The 18,253-nt window shown below is 45.8% G+C and overlaps 1 pseudogene across 1 annotated transcript; it reads left to right on the top strand.

The window, feature by feature from the left end:
• Positions 1-1,052: 1,052 nt before the first annotated feature.
• LOC309806005 (EF-hand calcium-binding domain-containing protein 4A-like) lies at positions 1,053-11,008 on the top strand (annotated as a pseudogene). The gene is made up of 6 exons: positions 1,053-1,190; positions 8,010-8,202; positions 9,193-9,570; positions 10,000-10,193; positions 10,640-10,786; positions 10,915-11,008. The product of its transcript is annotated as an EF-hand calcium-binding domain-containing protein 4A-like (transcript).
• The last annotated feature ends 7,245 nt before the right edge of the window (positions 11,009-18,253 follow it).

Raw genomic sequence — 18,253 nt, forward strand, 5'->3', positions numbered from 1 at the left:
ACTGAGCTGTGCTCAATGGAATAATCCATAACTGGAGACATGGAACTTGCTTTCTTTTTCTTTCCCCCTCCCTCCCTCCCTCTTTCCCTCCCCTATCTTCCTTCCTTTCTTCTTTCATATATACTTACAACTGTTTTTTATCATTTTATTCACATATATTGTGTGTCTACTCTATGTCAGCCACAATACTCAGCACTAAGGTTAAGCGATAAACAAAAGCAGATGTGGTATCTGCCTCCCCTAACCTTATAGAATTGGGAAGAAGTGACGGGAGATAGACATTAACCAAATAATCACCTAGATGAATTGAAAATTACAACTTTGCTATTATGAAGGCAAGGTTGGAGATATAAGACTTACAATAGAGGGGTTTAGCCTAGTCTGAAAACGCAAATAATGTAGTAGTTAATCCTGTGGGTTTTGAAAACAGGACCTAATTTTGAATCTTGGCTATGCCACTTTATAGCTGATAGTGGGAAAATTACTTAACCTCTCTGTGCGTCAATTTCCTCATTAGAATATGGATATTATAATAGATTATACTCTGAAAATTGAGACTAAAAGGTAGGTTAGAAGACTTAGTGAATTATGTGTAAAACACCAGAAGAGAGCCTAGGTTATAGTAAGTGTTCAATAAATACTAAATGCTATCACTACCACCACCACCACTGTCATTATTACTTGAGGTAGGGAGGAGGTGACAGAAAGATTTCCTAAAGAAGTGATGACTGAACTGAAATTTGGTAAACAGAATTTTCAGGGAAAGGTGGATGGGTGAGTTGTGAGGATAACATATACAAAGGCCCTATTTCTGGAGGATACATGACAATTTCAAGGCACCGAAACAAAATCAGTGAGGCAGAGAGAGTTAGGGGGAAAATGGTCTAAGGGAGGGTGGAGAGGTGGGCAGGGTATAGATAATACGGGGGTATTGTAAACAATATTAAGAAATTGGGTCTTTATTCTAACAGCAGTAAGAATCCATGGGAATTTCTTATAAAGAAGGTTGACGTGATCAGATTTAGATTTTATACCTTAATTCTGGATGAAGCATGAAAAATAGATTGGAAGCTGGCAAAACTGGATATGGGCAAACTATTGAAACTGTCCAGGAAAAAGATTATGGTAGCATGGATCAGGTGGTGGTGATGAGTGAAATGGAGAACTCAGAGAATTCTTTAGAATCTAGAGTGAGCAGGATTTAGTGATAGATTGAATGTAGGGTTTAAAGACAAAGGATCTAAAATTCTGGCTAATGCAACAGAATGATGATGACCCACTGAGAGAGGTAACCCTGGAAGAGGATCAGCTTTGGGGAAAGAGGAGAGCAGGAGATAAGTTTGATTTTACAAATACTTAGTAAGAGGTGCTTTTGAGACTTCTAGAAAAAGGTGTTTAATTGGCAATTGAATACAAGGGTTTGAGGTTCAGAGGAGAAGTCTGAACATAAGTTTATGAGAAGATGTATATTTATGAGTCAATTGTCTAGAGGTGGTTTGCCGGAGTCCAGCTCCAGCGAGTCCAGGGATACCCAAGGGATGGATAGCGTCGGCGAAGGAAATAAATCTATTACACTTCTTAAAGTATCCACATCGTATGTCTGTCTGTCTCTCTCTCTCCTTTATTGTTTACAATCACAGATTTATATATTGTAGTTGATTACATTACCAGGTACGTGACCAAACAATCTTAGCACAATCTGCCCTCAAAATGTTCTATAAGGATTTTTTAAAAAAAAATCCCTTAGTTCCCATTAAGCACAGGTTATTTCTTAGTAATCAAGCCAAGCAGTTATATAATTATTTTAATTGCAGAAGTTGGATCTATTTGTTCCTATTTCTTTCTTGCATGGGCAACCTTTTACAATGCTTCCACGAAAATATTTACAATATACCCTGCATGCCCTTTCTTGTTGTTACCTCCAACTGAGACAGTGTTTTCTCCCTATCCTAACAACCAATTCTGCTCTAAGCATTTTCTTTCTATAATTAATCTTCCTTTATAATAGAACCATAAATTTCCTACGTCATCAGGAACTCTGGTCCATGGCCATAACTCCATACTAGAGGGTGTTTTCCATAAAAACATCTCCTTAGTTCCAGGCTCTTAATTCTTTACCCATTTCCCCGGGGCTTTAGTGGGTACTTCCCATTCTGTGGTAGTTTCAGGAGGGGGAGTCCTTAGAGGAATTTTTCTGTCACGTGGAGCAACATCCCCCTAAAATTGACCCTATATGTAAATTTATTATCATAAAACATAACAACAGAGCTGTAGTCCACCCTCTTGGCATGGCGCTGCCTTGCAGTTTCGCCTTCCGTTGATTCATGACTTTGTCATGGTGCAATGGCTCCAGGATGGCTTCCGACAGTGGTTTTTGAAACCTAGAGAGAAGAGATAGGTAAGAAAGCCTAGAGTAATGCTGTCCAATAGAAATATAACATGAGTTACATATGTGATAGAGAATTTTCTAGTAACTTCAATACATTAAAGATAGTAAAAAGAAACATATAAATTTAATTTAAAAAATAAATATCTTATTTAACTGAATATAAAATATCATTTCAACATGTAATCAATATAAAATTATTAATAAGATATTTTACATTACTTTTTCACACTAAGTCTTCAAATCTGGTATGTTTCTTTCTACTTATAGCACATCATAATCTGGACTATACATAGTTCAAGTACTCAGTAGCTATCTGCTTAGTGCCTACCTACTGGAGAGTACGAGTCTAGGGGTAGGAAGAGAAGTGAGGAAAAAAGAAAGGAAGTAGAGATAGCAAGAGGGGAAGGAAGAGAGGATAATGTACAATAGTAAAAGCCAAGGAGATAGTATTTCTAAAAAGTAGTGGTCAAAAAATTCAACTGACTTCAGACTTTGCCACTATAAAAGGTGTTTTTTCCTGAAGCTGCATACTTCTGACCTATTTTGGAAAACCTTAACTGACCTCAATGTCAACTCTTTAGTTCCTTTCTCATTTCTCTTAATTTTTAGCACCAAACTTTAAAAAGCATCTACACCTACTGTTTTCATTAACTCCCTTTAATTGTCTGCAATCTAGATTTTTCATTCCCATTATTTTGTAATAATCATACTCCCCAGTGACCTGTCCATCAAGTCCAATTATCTTTCTTGAACCTTTGTTCTCCTTGACCTCTCTAAAACATTTGAAAGATTAAACATTCTTTCATTCTTAAAACTGTTACTTTCTATCTCATCATAAGCATTTTCTGAAGTTCCATTTCTGAGCATTTCTTCTCCCTTCAAAATTATTGATTCACAGCTGGATGCAGTTGGCTCCCAGATTTTCATTTGCAGCCTTAATCACCCAACTGATATCTGTGGGATATTTCCATAATATCTAATCATCCCCTCAAACTTGCCATACTTGAAAGGAGAATTACCTTGTACCAGGAAGGAATTTTTCCTCCTAACTCCCCTAGGCTGTCACAGCATGTAATAGAGATTAGTCAGGAAAAGCATCCCTGAAAAAACATCATATAAGCTGAGGCCTGGAGGTATATAAGAGTTAACCAGGTGACAGGGGAAGAAGAGAGGGAAACAGTACTCTGGGTTGTAGATACCATTTGTTCACTCAAATATCCTTTCATGGCTTTATCAGCAGTGTCATCTGATTAATATATGCCACACACTGTGCTAGTCTTTGGGATAGGCAGTGAGCAAGTTAAACATGGTCTTTGCCCTCATGGAGCTTATCATCTGCAAATCATTACAACTGAATTAAGTGCTATAAAGAACAGAAAACTATGGATGAATATAACAGTGATCTTACCCTAGTCTGCGGATGTGGGCAGGAAAGTATTCCCAGAGAAAACAGCACATAAACTGAAGCCTTGAGAGTATATGAAGTGAGACAAATGACACTTATTCCACAGATAGCACTTGGAAGTAGCCTAGTGGATTCTAAGAACTGAGAAGTCAGTGCACTGTAGCACAGTAAATTAGAGGAATAGTGATGGTAAGTGAAGCTAGAATGGGAGTCAGGAGTCAGATATCACAGGGCCCTGTGGGCCAGGGTCAGGATTCTCAAGTGTATCCTAAGAGCAACAGGAAGACATTTGACATCCCCAGGTTCAAAGCTTCAGGATCATCTAAGACACTGCTATTATCCTCACTACCCACATCCAGCTTGTCGTCAAGTTGCCATCAGGTCCCACGGATTCTTCCCTTATAAAATCTCTCACATCAGTTCCTTCTACTACACTCAGGACTGTATCCCATGATTCTCAGCTCACATGTTTCAGGCTCTGCACAAGTGGACTATAAACTTGAGATCAATGAGGTCAGTTTTGATCAAACTATTTTCCATACTTTGATTAATATGTACAACTTAGTTTTTCTAAAACTGACCATGTATACTGAGATGGTACTCTCTTGTCAAATGGAGTATTTATTGAGTGGGTCCTGAGAAGAATAGAGCACGGTGTTGCTGGCAGCGAATAGGTGGTCAGAAGTGTACCATAACACTGAGCTGGTCCCACAGAAAAATGTGGAAATTTTGTCTCATGAATATGTAAGAGGGCTTGGTCAAACCAGTGAACAGTTCTTTCAAATTAGAAACACTGTATAAAGGGCAGCCAAGAAAAGCTTTCATTAATAGTGGATACTTTTGCACTTTATGCAGACATTATGAAATTATATTATACTAGAGTAGTAATTTTATTGTAATTACTGCTGTCTTATGTAATGCTTTTGAGTCTTTTCATTTTTTAGAATATGCTGCTAAAATTATTTATGCCTGTGTAACTTGGTTAATTTTAACTTTAGGTAGCTGGGGGAGAATTGCATGAATTAATAAAATCTAGTGAAATGTTTAGTAAACCTGAATGTCTTCACTGGAGACTTTATTAAAAGTTTGGCCCTTAGAGACTGGGAATTGGATAAGTTCCATAGCTGCAAATGAGATTTGTTTCATTTGCAAGCAATGCACAACGGACATTATTAGGAAACAGGGATTTCCAGTAAAGGTGTGACAGAATGAGAAAAGAGTTTGTATTGAGGTAGCCCTTTGGTCCAGAGACATCATTAGCAAGGAGGGCTGAGTTTATCCGTCAAGAATTGCACTTTCATTGTATGAAACAAAGAGCCCTAGAAAATCTCTCCAGCAGGCTGATAACCAATCCTTTTATTGAAAAAAACAGCAATAAGCCAATCGCACGCAAATCACTCTAGTGCTGTGTCCCCAGATAATGTATATCAGAGGTTTATTTCATAAAGGATCTCTACACTATTCAGCTTTAAAATGGTATGGCTTCTCTAATGAAGGACCTTGAATTGCTGTTGGCTTGAATTCCTCCTGGCACCATCAAACCACAATAATTTAGTCAACAAATATTTCTTGTTCTCTTTCTCTTGTAAAACGTTGCAAGGGCTTCCAACTACAAAAGAACTCAGTAACAATAAAAATGGCTGCTCTTATTGAGAACTTAAGCCTTTTTAATTTAATACCACAAATAAGACCTCAAAAGACAAACTTTCACCTTCAAGGAGGCGTTAATAATTTTCGGGGAATATAATTTCTTTATCCAAGAGAATCTTCAGTATTTTCTAGTCTGAAGCTGAAAAAAAAAGCAGCATCTTTATTTTTTTAAAAAAGGCAAAAACTTTATTTAATTTTCAGGGAAATATAAGATGCATATAAACATAAACAAAATACAAAACAACCCAAATCTTACAGTCTAGAAGCATGCCAAGGCAGAGTATTTTCTGCAGACCAAAGAATCCCGTCAGAATGATAAAGAACACCTGGAAAGCAGCAGGTCAAGGGGCTGAGTCCCTTCCCAAGGATGCTGTATTTTTGTGATGAACAACTGAAAAAAAGCCCACTATTAAAAATATTAGAAACATGGAGAGAATTTAGCACCACGATTATATATTCTTGCCTCCTTTGTTGTAGATTAATTACCCATATAACTGTGGGTTCATTTCTGGGCTGTCTATTCTATTCCATTGATATATGCATCTGTTTTTGTGCCAGTAGCATACTTTTTAGACTGTGGTAGCTTTATAGTATAGTTTGAAATTAGGGAGCATGATACCTCAAGCTTCATTCTTTCTCAAGATTGTTTTGACTACTTGGAATCTTCTGTGTTTCCATACAAATTTTAGAATTATTTGTTCTAGTTCTGTGAAAAAAAAAGCCATTAGTATTTTGATAGGGATTGCATTGAATCTATAGATTGCCTTGGGGAGTATGGTGTTTTAACAATATTAATTCTTTCAATCCATGAACACGGTATATCTTTCCATCTATTTGTATTGACTTCAATTTATTTCATCAGTGTCTCATAGTTTTCTGAGGACAGGTCTTTTACCTCTTTAGTTAGATTTATTCCTAGGTACTTTATTCTTTTTGATGCAATTGTGAGTGAGATTGTTTCCTTAATTTCTCTTAAGTTTGTTGTTAGTGTACAGAAATGCAATGGATTTCTGTGTATTAATTATGTATCCTGTAATTTTACTGAATTTGTTGATCAGTTCTAGTAGTTTTTGGTGGTGTCGAGGATTTTTTTATGTATAGTATCATGTCATCTGCAAACAGTGACAGTTTTACTTCTTCTTTTCCAATTTGTATTCCTTTTATTTCTTTTTCTTCTGTGATTGCCGTGGCTAGGACTTCCAAAACTATGTTAAATAATAGTGGTGAGGGTGGACATCATTGTCTTGTTCCAGATCTTAAAGGAAATGCTTTCAGTTTTATATATTCATATATATATTCAATATATTGAATATATTCTCAGCCCCTTTTTCTCCCTCTTCTCCTTCTGGACCCCTATAATGTGAATATTAGTGTGCTTGATGTTGTCCTAGAGGTCTCTTAAATTTCTTTTCATTCTCTTTCCTTTTTTCTGTTCAGTGTTAGTAATTTCTACTACTCTGTGTCACTGATACATTTATCTGTATCACTTAATATACTGTTGATTCTTTCTAGTGTATTTTTCATTTCAGTTATCGTATTCTTCATCTCTTTCTGGCTGTTCTTTATATTTTCTAACTCTTGTTAGAAACTTTTAACTTCCTGCTTTGTGCGTCCATTCTTCTCCTGAGTTCTTTCATCATTATTATGATCACTACCCTGAACTCTTTCTCAGGTTGATTGTCTCTCTCCACTTCACTTAGTTTTTCTTTTGGGGCTTTATCTTGTTCCTTCATTTAGAACATGTTCCTCTGTCATGTCATTTTGCCTAATTTGTTTTTTTATTTCTATGTGTCTTGTAGGTTGGTCACGTTTCCCAACCTTGGGGAATTGGCCTTTTATAGGAGATATCCTATGCATACCAGCAGTGCACTCCCCTCTCATCACCAGGGCTGGATGCTGTAGGGGTGCCCCTATGTGGGCTGCATCATTCTTTCTGTTGTGGTAGGCTGACTACTGTGGGCAGTCTGGTAGGCTTGGTTATCTCCTGGTCCATGTTGGTTGCCAGGTCCTGCCTTGTATGGAGGCTGCTGTGGCTGGCTGCTGGGACTGGGTCACAGGGATGCTTGCTGCAGAACTCCAGTGAGCCCCATAGCTAGTTCTGGCTCACTGGTGGGCAGAGGCGGGTTCCAGGAGACCCCAGGGCTGGTGACACCCCACTGGTGGGTAAATCCAGTTCCTGAGACTAGTCCTGGCCCACTGGCAGGCAGAGTCAAGTCCTGGGGTCTGGCTGTAGGGGCCCAGGTATCCCAGAGTTGGTGTCAGACAACTGTTGGGTGGGGACGATTCCTGCTGGCTGTGGGGTCAGGGCTGTCTCAAAGCTTGTGTTGGCCTGCTAGTTGGCAGGGCCAGGGCCCAGCTGGTCCTGAGCTACTGCTGGCCCACTGGTGGGAGGGCTAGGTCTGCAGGTTGCAGGGATGTGATTGTCCTGCGGCTATTGTCTGCCCACTGGTGTGTGAGGCTGGTCGCAAGTCTAGAGCATGCACACTGGAAGTTGGGGCCAGGAATTCTGGGGCTGGTGCCTACCCGCATGTGGGTAGAGCTGGGTCCTGGGGTCTCTGGCTGCAGGGCTCTGGGGTTCCCTTGTCTAATTCTTGCACACCTGTGTATGGGGCCAAGTCCGAGTGCCTGGGGGCTCAGGCAGCCCTTCCCCTTGCTCCCCGGCCCGGCCACAGTGCAGCTTCTGGCTGGGATGGCCCCCTGGTTCCGTGGAGCCTGAAAGTTGCTGGTGGGACGGAGCGCCCGCCCGGGGAAGGCAACGGTGTGAGGGGGAGGTGTCTCCGCCCCTGTGTCCCCTCCTCTCGCCCTTCCTCAGACCTGCCCTCTTTGGAGATCACCTCCCCCATCCCCCAGGAATATGGGTGGGGAGAGAGAATCACAGTCCTGGACTGAGGGGCGAGGACCCCCGGGTCCCAGGTTGGGGGGTGCTGCCACACTGGGGGTTAGCTTTGGGAAGTCTGGAGTCTGGGTGTTGTGGGTATGACAGGTGGTCTGATTAGGGGGTGGGGTGCCCCCGGGGGGAGGGAGGCCAGTCTGGTGGAGGGCATAGTGCCAGCAGGAGGGGCTGTTAAGCTAGACTCTGGGTTTGTTCCTGACAAGGGCCACAGAAGGCATCGTGGCCCAGGCTGAACCCTGTACCTGCACCCCTTGGGGCTTGGTGCTGGTGGGAGGGGCTGCAGGCAGGGAGGGAGGAGCTCACCCGCCTGCCAGCTGGCTGGAGGCTAAGGACTTAGCCAGGATTGGCTGATACTCCCACTGGCCCAGCCTGGTCAGCCCCGTCTCCAGGCCCTGACTCCAGGACCTTTGCAGCTTCTCTGTGGCTGACCATTCTCTCACCCAAGCCTCTGCCCCCTCTCCCAAGCTCCCACCTCCTCACTTTCCATCACAAGATCTATAGCTGCCCCCCTGCTCCCGACTCCGCAACATGCCGAGATTGCGCCCTCCCCCCAGCACATCCTCTCCTGCACCGGCTGGCTCCCTGGGTGGCCCTGAGCCTGCATGGCTCCACCCATTACACCTCACGCCAGCCCCACCACCTGCGATTGGGCCACACCTCCCCCAGCTGCCCCTCCTCTCTGGGCCTCCACCAGGCCCTCTCCCACCTTCTCATGGGGCCAGGGAGACCCTTCTGCTCCCCACAACTCCAGCTCAGCCCTCAGCTACGCTTGCCCCTCACCCTCTCTGCCTTCCCTTCTCCTCTCCCCTCATTTCTTAGCTCTACTCAGGCCCTGACTTCTCTTTGGCTTCACAGCACCCAAGGCTGAGACCCCCACCATGGCCAGCCCCGGGGAGCCTGGGGCTGGGGAGGCTCAGGAGAAGGAGGGGTGGGGCGAGGGGCGCGCCCCAGAGCCACTGGCAGCGACGCTGGAGCAGGCCCAGGAGCTGTTTCTGCTGTGCGATAAGGAGGCCAAGGGCTTCATCACCCGCCACGACCTGCAGCTGAGCCCCCAGCCCCAAGAGGCCGCCCGCCCCAGGGCTGACCTTGGCTACTCAGCCTTGCCATCCTTGCCCGGCCAAGGCCTGCAGAGCGACCTGCCCCTCACGCCCGAACAGCTGGAGGCTGTGTTCAAAAGTCTGGACCAGGCACACACCGGCTTCCTCACGGCTCGGGAGCTCTGCCTTGGCCTGGGTGAGCCCGGCCCCTGAGCCCCACCCCCTACCCCGCTTCTCAGACACCCTCCGCTGGCACATGTGGGACTCTCTGGGGCCCACAGCCCACGTGGGTGGCAGCCCGTGCTTCTTCCTGGCCTCCCTCTGGAGCGCAGGCTGGTGTCTGTACACCCAGGCACCACGAGAAGCCCCCCAGATGCTGTGGCATATGTGGAGATGACCTGCTGCCCGAGCCGAACCCAGGTGGGGCTGGGAGCCAGGCATGCCTCATTTTGGCCTGAGCCCAGCTGTCACCTCCCATTCCCAGGACAAGAATCGGACCAGAATAAGGAAGAAAAACAGGAAACTGGGCTCAGAGAAAGGGCAGGATATGTGTGTGGAGGCGGGGGGGTGGGGGGGCTGCGGTGGTAACCCACAGCCCGGTAATCTCTCCCTCCCATGTCCGCAGGGAAGTTGGTGGGTGTGGAGTCCGTCCCGGGTGCCCTGCCCGCCCCGGCTCGAGGAAACCTTCAAGGTGGGCTGGTCGGATGTGCAAGGCACGGGGGGCTCCCTGGAGGAGGAGGACGAGGAGGAGGAGGAGGAGGAGGAGGAGAGATTCTGCTCTGCGCTGGAGCAGCTGGGAGTGGCCCGGGTCCTCGGTGAGTGAGTCGGTGCTGGCCCGGCTCCCAGCATCCTCATCTGCTCTCTGTCCACTGCATGCTGCCTGTCCGTGTCGCCTGCATGTTTGTTCCCAGGCAGGGTCCCTAGGCCGGGTCTGGCCCAGTCCTTCCTTCTCAGCTGCAACTACTGCGTGCCGTGCCGCGCATGATTTCCCACAGAATTTGCATTTCAGGAGGCAGCAGCCAGGGCTGCCCCCCGTCACAGGCACAGCCGTGTGTACACAAGGACACAACCCCATGCACACACACCTCCTGGCCACACAAGCCCCGCACAGGCACAGACTCCCGCAGGGGTGAAAGCACCCAGGAGAGGCATGCCCTGCTTGTGCAAGACTACAGGGGCCTCTGGGGGCTTCTTACCCTGCAGGGTGGGGTGGGGAATCCCCGCTTCAGCTTCAGCCTCTGCCCTCCCCCGCCCCGCCCCTGCAGGCCGTGGGCAATTCAGACGCTCTGGACCCGGCTGCAGCGTGAGCGACCCGAACTGCTGGGCTCCTTCGAGGACGTTCTGATGCGAGCGTCGGCCTGCCTGGAAGAAGCGGCCCGAGAGCGGGAGGGCCTGGAGCAGGCGCTATGGCGGTGAGGGCTGGGGCACTGGGGGCGGCCTGAGGGCCAGGTGGAGGGGCTCCGCGAGGTGGTAGAGGCGGGGCCGGGGGCTGTAGTGCTAGCAGGTTCTAAGCAGCTGTCTCACCCCCGGTTTCCCGAAGGCGGGAGAGCGAACACGAGAGGGAGGTGCGGTGTCTCTACCAAGAGATGAAGCAGCAGCTTCGCGAGCAGCGCCAGCGCCTGCGCAGTCAGGTGGGCCCAAGCCCGGACGCGCGGGTGTCGCCGGCCCCGCCTTCTCCCAAGCGGACCCACCCGCGCTAGAGATTTCAAAGGTAGGAAGACATGTGGAGTTAATGGAAAGTTTATGAAAAACTCTAACTGGGGCTTCCCTGGTGGGAAGAGTCGGCCTGCCGATGTGGGGGACACGGGCACAGTGGTTGAGAGTCCGCCTGCCAATGCAGGGGACACGGGTTCGTGTCCCGGTCCGGGAAGATCCCACATGCCACGGAGCGGCTGGGCCCGTGAGCCATGGCCGCTGAGCCTGTGTGTCCGGAGCCTGTGCGCCGCAACGGGAGAGGCCACAACAGTGAGAGGCCCGCGTACCGGGGGAGGGGGGGACTCCAAAAAACAAACAAAAAACTCTAACTGTAGACTCATGTACCCTTAAGGTTTTGGATCAAGGATTTGCTCTCTTAGTAGAGAATTATAAGCCATTGAGAAACAAAACAAAACAAAAAAAACCCCAAACCCAAAAACTCCCTGGTGTACTATGAAACATGCTAGAGGAAGTGCTCCTGCCTTTGGGACATTAAGTGACCAAAACCAGAACTGCCTTCATGAGCTGGAATTTGTTACACTAACAAGTATAAGGTTGAGCAGAACCAGGAGCAATTCATTAGAAGCTGAAGGTGGCAAATTCAAGGATCTGGCCTAAGCAGGGCAGAGAATACCATAAGCCTCACCAGCAGGTGACCCAGACCTTCTTGTCTTCTACCACCATTGCACGGATATCTTTCCCTCAGCTCACACATCTGGCCTCAGAAAGCCAAGTAGGTCCTTGGATGGTCATCTTGGTGTGTTGATGTCAAAATGTACAGATGTTGAACTATAGCTCCACCCAAGGTGACCGTGAAAGGCATCACTAAGGGGAAATTCTCCCTTAGAGCAGTGGAATGATCATCTATTTCCATTGTATAGAAAGAGAAGTGGTCCAACCTAAGAATATATAGACTCAGGGTAGAGGTGTAAAGTTTGGATAGTGGTCAGTGTCCTGTGGGGAGAAACATGAGAAGGTCAGGGACCAGGAAGTCTGAGGAAGAGGCATAGGAATGGATTTACTAGAGTGGATACAGGGTTTGGTGATCCTCATATTCCATATAAATGTCCACCAGAGAGCATCTACCATGGAAGAGCTGTTAAACAACCAAATAGACAGAATTATTCAGCCAGTTGAGGTCATCCTGCTTTGTTCACCTGCCATGCCAGTGCTGGCACAATGGGCACATGAAAAAAGTGCTGTATTGGCTGGGATGGAGGAATGCATATGCATAGGCTCCAACATTTCCATGCTGATCTAGGTAATGTTCCTTCCAAATGCCTAACTTACCAGAAACCGTTGTGGCCCCCAATATAGCAACATCCCTCAAGAAGATCAGCCAGCCGCTGGTGTCAAGTTTGCTGCTATAAACCTCTTATACTCTGAAAGTGGCAGAAATGCATCTTGACTAATATCAGCATAATTCAGGTATGAGTTATCTTTCTTATCTGCAAGACCTCAGGTAGCACCAGTATCTGAGGCTGATAGAGTGGTGTATAACATGGCATTGGGCCAGAAATCCACTTTTCAGTAAAAGAAGTCATATTGGGCAGTGACTGGTACACTGGTTCTCTCCTATTTCACATCAGTGGGAAACTACTAGCTTAATAAACAGATGAAACGGCCTGTTGAAAGTATAACTGAGGTGTCAGTACTATGACCTCCAGAGTGTACCTTCCACCAGAAATCAGTGACCATTATATGGGGCTGTGTCTTCAATAGGTTCAATACCTGAATCCAGGACTTCCCTAAGTGACCCACTTGGGGAATCTGTACTCTATGTCCCCACATATCTGCACTCTATGGGTTTAGAAGTCCTGGTTCTCAGAGGGGAAATGCTCTTACCAGGGAGTGCAGCAAGAATTCTATTATACATAAAGCCTCAGCAGCTACACAGTCACTTTGGATTCCTTGTCCAAGAGACCACCAGGAAAGAAAAGGAGTCCATGAGAATTGAAGGGGGTAATTGAACTTGTTTTCAGGAAGAGACAGGGTTGCTATTATGCAATGGAAGCAGGAAAAATTATGTTTGGCATTCTGGTGATCCATAGGTATCGTGCTGGTACTCCCTTGCTCAAGTTTGATAGTAAATAGACAAACGCAGCAATGAGGACTGAAAAGGGCATGGTGATGTAAGGTTCACATTCCCCAGGGATATGACTTCTGGATTCTCCTCCCGTATTATCACCTAGAGCAGCAGAGGTATGAGGCAAATGTGAAGGGAACCAAGAGGAGGAAGACGGATATTAGTGTGGCTTTGAGACTAGCTGCAGCCGTTGGAACTGCAGGTGTCCCATTAACCTTCATTTTTTTTTTTTTTTTGCGGTACACGGGCCTCTCACTGTTGTGGCCTCTCCCGTTGCGGAGCACAGGCTCCAGACGTGCAGGCTCAGCGGCCATGGCTCACGGGCCCAGCCGCTCCACTGCATGTGGGATCTTCCCGGACCGGGGCACGAACCCGTGTCCCCTGCATTGGCAGGCGGACTCTCAACCACTGTGCCACCAGGGAAGCCCCTAACCTTCATTTTTTAAGATTCTCCAGGAAAAGAGAAAAATCCAAATTCTGGTGGGGCTTTCCCCAGAACTTATTATAAAAATAAGTAGTTCTGAGCAGTATAAGAGGTAGCCAGTAACAGATCTACTGTTCACAGCCCAGATCCCACCTATTTCCCTAGCAGTAAGAGTGCTAGTAGCTGACAGCTCTCAACTAAGTCCCTCTCTAGGAAATATCCTTACCTGAAGATAAGTGTCTTATGAAGGTCATATTACTTCCTTGGGGGCAGCCTGTATCCAATGACTATTCATGTAAGGTATAAATTCCAGGCCCCCGACTTAGGGCTTGGGAACTTTGAAGGGACATCACAAACCCCACTTCTCCACAGGATTGGCTAAGGTCTTTTTTTTGTAACTACATTCAAATTATCTTTCTGTCTGATCTTACTTCCTTCATTCAGTTAATAAGCATTGTCCCTGAGGGCATTCCCCAACAGACTTCTTTCATGCACATCTCCACCTCAGAGTCTGTTTCTTTACCTTTAAATAAGCATTTGAAGATAATGGAAAAACACCTTTTATCAAAAATTCCAAAGCCAAATCAGAGATGGAGAAAACAAAATACATAAGATGAAAACTGACTAAAAGTGGAAATGATTTGGAGAAAATGACATAATCATTTTGGAAATTAAGATTAAATTACATGATCCTCAAAGGTAAGAGATATTATTATCTTTAAAAGGGTAACTGAAGAGAGGAAAGGAAATGACTAATAGAATGAATGTGTAAAAAGAATCAGAGAATGATGGTATAGAAAATAAGCAAGGGTTATACACAAACACACAACTGGAATCCCTGAAAAAGAAAAAAAAATAATGGAACAGAAATAGTATTTAAAATAGTTCAAGAAAAATTTGCAGAAAAACAGAAGACTTTAACATACAATTTGAAACATTCTTGTGATAATTGTCCCAGAAAAGTGAACTTCAAGATATATCTTAGTAAAAGTATTAGATTTCAAGTAGAAGAAAACTATTGGTACCTCCATGTAGAAAGACAGCTTCACTTACAAATCAAGGAAGTCATATAGGCATCTCAACAGCACGTATAAAGCGAGATAACAGTGGATCGATCTCTTCTGCGTTGGGGATGGGATTATACAGGAGGAGCTTCAAGATGGCGGAAGAGTAAGACGCGGAGATCACCTTCCTCCCCACAAATACATCAGAAATACATCTACATGTGGAACAGCTCCTACAGAACACCTACTGAACGCTGGCAGAAGACTTCAGACCTCCCAAAAGGCAAGAAACTCCCCACGTACCAGGGTAGGGCAAAAAAAAAAAATAGAGACAAAGAATAGGGACGGGACCTGCACCAGTGGGAGGGAGCTGTGAAGGAGGAAAGGTTTCCACACACTAGAAGCCCCTTCTCTGGCAGAGATGGGGGTGGCGGAGGGGGAAACTTTGGAGCCGCGGAGGAGAGCGCAGCAACAGGGGTGCGGAGGGCAAAGCGGAGAGATTCCCCCACAGAGGACCGGTGCCGACCAGCACTCACCAGCCCGAGAGGCTTGTCTGCTCACCCGCCGGGGCGGGCGGGGCTGGGAGCTGAGGCTCGGGCTTCGGTCAGAGCGCAGGGAGAGGACTGGGGTTGGGGGCATGAACACAGCCTGAAGGGGTTAGTGCGCCACAGCTAGCTGGGAGGGAGTCCGGAAAAAGTCTGGAGCTGCCGAAGAGGCAAGAGACTTTTTCTTCCATCTTTGTTAACTGGCGCGCAAGGAGAGGGGATTAAGAGCGCTGCTGGGCTTCCCTGGTGGTGCAGTGGTTGAGAGTCCGCCTGCCGATGCAGGGGATACGGGTTCGTGCCCCGGTCCGGGAAGATCCCACCGCGGCTAGGCCCATGAGCCATGGACGCTGAGCCTGCACGTCCGGAGCCTGTTGCTCCACAGTGGGAGAGGCCACAACAGTGAGAGGCCAGCATACCGCAAAAAAAAAAAAAAAAAAAAAAAAGAGCACTGCTTAAAGGAGCACCAGAGACGGGCGCGAGCAGCGGCTAACAGCACGGACCCCAGAGACTGGCGTGAAACGCTGAGGCTGCTGCTGCCACCACCAAGACGCCTGTGTGCGAGCACAAGTCACTCTCCACCCCTCCCCTCCTGGGAGCCTGTGCAGCCCAGCACTGCCAGGGTCCCGTGATCCAGGGACAACTTCCCGGGAGAACACACGGCGCCTCAGGCTGGTGCATCGTCACACCGGCCTTTGCCGCTGCATGCTCGCCCAGCGTCCGTACCCCTCCCTCCCCCTGGCCTGAGTGAGCCAGAGCCCCTGAATCAGCTGCTCCTGTAACGCCGTCCTGTCTGAGCGAAGAACAGACTCCCTCAGGCGACCTACATGCAGATGCAGGTCCAAACCCAAAGCTGAACCCCAGGAGCTGTGTGAACAAAGAAGAGAAAGGGAAATTTCTCCCAGCAGCCTCAGAAGCAGCGGATTAAATCTCCACAATCAACTTGATATACCCGGCATCTGTGGAATACCTGAATAGACAACGAATCATCCCAAATTGAGGAGGTGGACTTTGGGAGCAACAATATATATATATATATATTTCCTTTTTCTCTTTTTGTGAGTGTGTATGTGTATGCTTCTGTGTGTAATTTTGTCTGTATAGCTTTGCTTTTACCATTTGTCCTAGGGTTCTGTCTGTCCTTTTTTTTATTACTATTTAAAATAATTTTTTTTTCTTTTTTATCTAACATTCCTTTTCTTTTTTTTTTTTTTTTTTGGATGACCACAACAAAAGCAACAATGGTTGCAATTACCAAACACGAAACACACTCATACTATGTCATAATATTGACATTCAGTCCAGTAATCCTCCACTGCAGCTCCTTTACTTTGCAGTGAAAATTGATTTGTATTCTTTTTGCCTCTGAGTCCTTGTGGGATTTTTCTTTTTTATTCAAACAGAAAGCCACAAAAATTATAATCATCCTCATCAGTTCACTCAGTCCCATGTAATTAATTTTTTTTATCTTGATCTTTTGTTAGCACTTTTATGAATCATCAGTTTTCCACTAGAGTTCTGAAAATGCTTATTCATTCAGTTCAGCAGTATAGTCAGTTACCAGAAACCTGTACTTGTCAGAGTCTTTTCCATGAATTTCTTGAAGATGAAACCCTTTTATAGGAATGTTTTTGCAAAAGCATCGGAGTATACCCAGAACTGTCTGTAAATGACAAAAGACTTAAAAATGACCACGGTTAAAGGTTTGATGGAAGTTCATAGTAATGCAATTGACAAGGAAATTTAGTTATTTCTGAGATATACTTTTTTTTTTTTTTTTTTTTTTGCGGTACGCGGGCCTCTCACTGTTGTGGCCTCTCCCATTACGAACACAGGCTCCAGACACGCAGGGTCAGCGGCCATGGCTCACGGGCTGAGCCGCTCTGCGGCATGTGGGACCTTCCCAGACTGGGGCACGAACCCGTGTCCCCTGCATCAGCAGGTGGACTCTCAACCACTGGGCCACCAGGGAAGCCCTGAGATATACATTTTAAAGTAATAACTAGAATTAAGACTTATAACGTTATACCAGAACATATAAGATTTTTAGAAATTTCATGTAATGTCTGAAACATTTATATTAACATATTTCCATACAAATAACACAAAGAAAGTTTAGTTGTTTTTTTTGTTTGTTTGTTTTTTTATACTGCAGGTTCTTATTAGTCATCAATTTTATACACACCAGTGTATACATGTCAATCCCAATCACCCAATTCGGCACATGAGAACTTCATTTTATTTTACTTTATTTTATCTTCTCTTCTTCTTTCTTTCTTTGTTTTTCTCCTTTATTCTGAGCCGTGTGGAGGGCAGGCTCTTGGTGCTACAGCCAGGCATCAGGGCTGTGCCACTGAGGTGGGAGAGCCAAGTTCAGGACACTGGTCCACAAGAGACCTCCCAACTCCATGTAATATCAAACAGTGAAAATCTCCCAGAAATCTCCATCTCAACGCCAAGACCCAGCTCCACTCAACAACAAGCAAGCTACAGTGAAGGACACTCTATGCCAAACAACTACCAAGACAGGAACACAACCCCATCCATTAGCACAGAGGCTGCCTAAAATCATAATAAGGCCACCCCCCCAAACACACCAACAGACGTGGACCTGCCCATCAGAAAGACAAGATCCAGCCTCATCCACCAGTCCACAGGCACTAGTCCCCTCCACCAGGAAGCCTACACAACCCACTGAACCAACCTTAGCCACTGGGGACAGACACCAAAAACAACGGAAACTACGAACCTGCAGCCTACGAAAAGGAGACCCCAAACACAGTAAGTTAAGCAAAATGAGAAGACAGAGAAAAACACAGCAGATGAAGAAGGAGGTAAAAACCCACCAGTCCTAACAAATGAAGAGGAAATAGGCAGTCTACCTGAAAAAGAATTCAGAATAATGATAGAAAAGATGATCCAAAATCTTGGAAATAGAATGGAGAAAATACAAGAAACGTTAACAAGGACATAGAAGAACTAAAGAGCAAGCAAACAGAGATGAACAACACCATAAATGAAATTAAAAATTCTCTAGAAGGGATCAATACCAGAATAACTGAGGCAGAAGAACGGATAAGTGACCTGGAAGATAAAATAGTGGAAATAACTGCAGAGCAGAATAAAGA

Source organism: Mesoplodon mirus, assembly GCF_964341445.2.
Source record: "Mesoplodon mirus genome assembly, chromosome: 6".
Lineage (NCBI taxonomy): Eukaryota > Metazoa > Chordata > Mammalia > Artiodactyla > Ziphiidae > Mesoplodon > Mesoplodon mirus.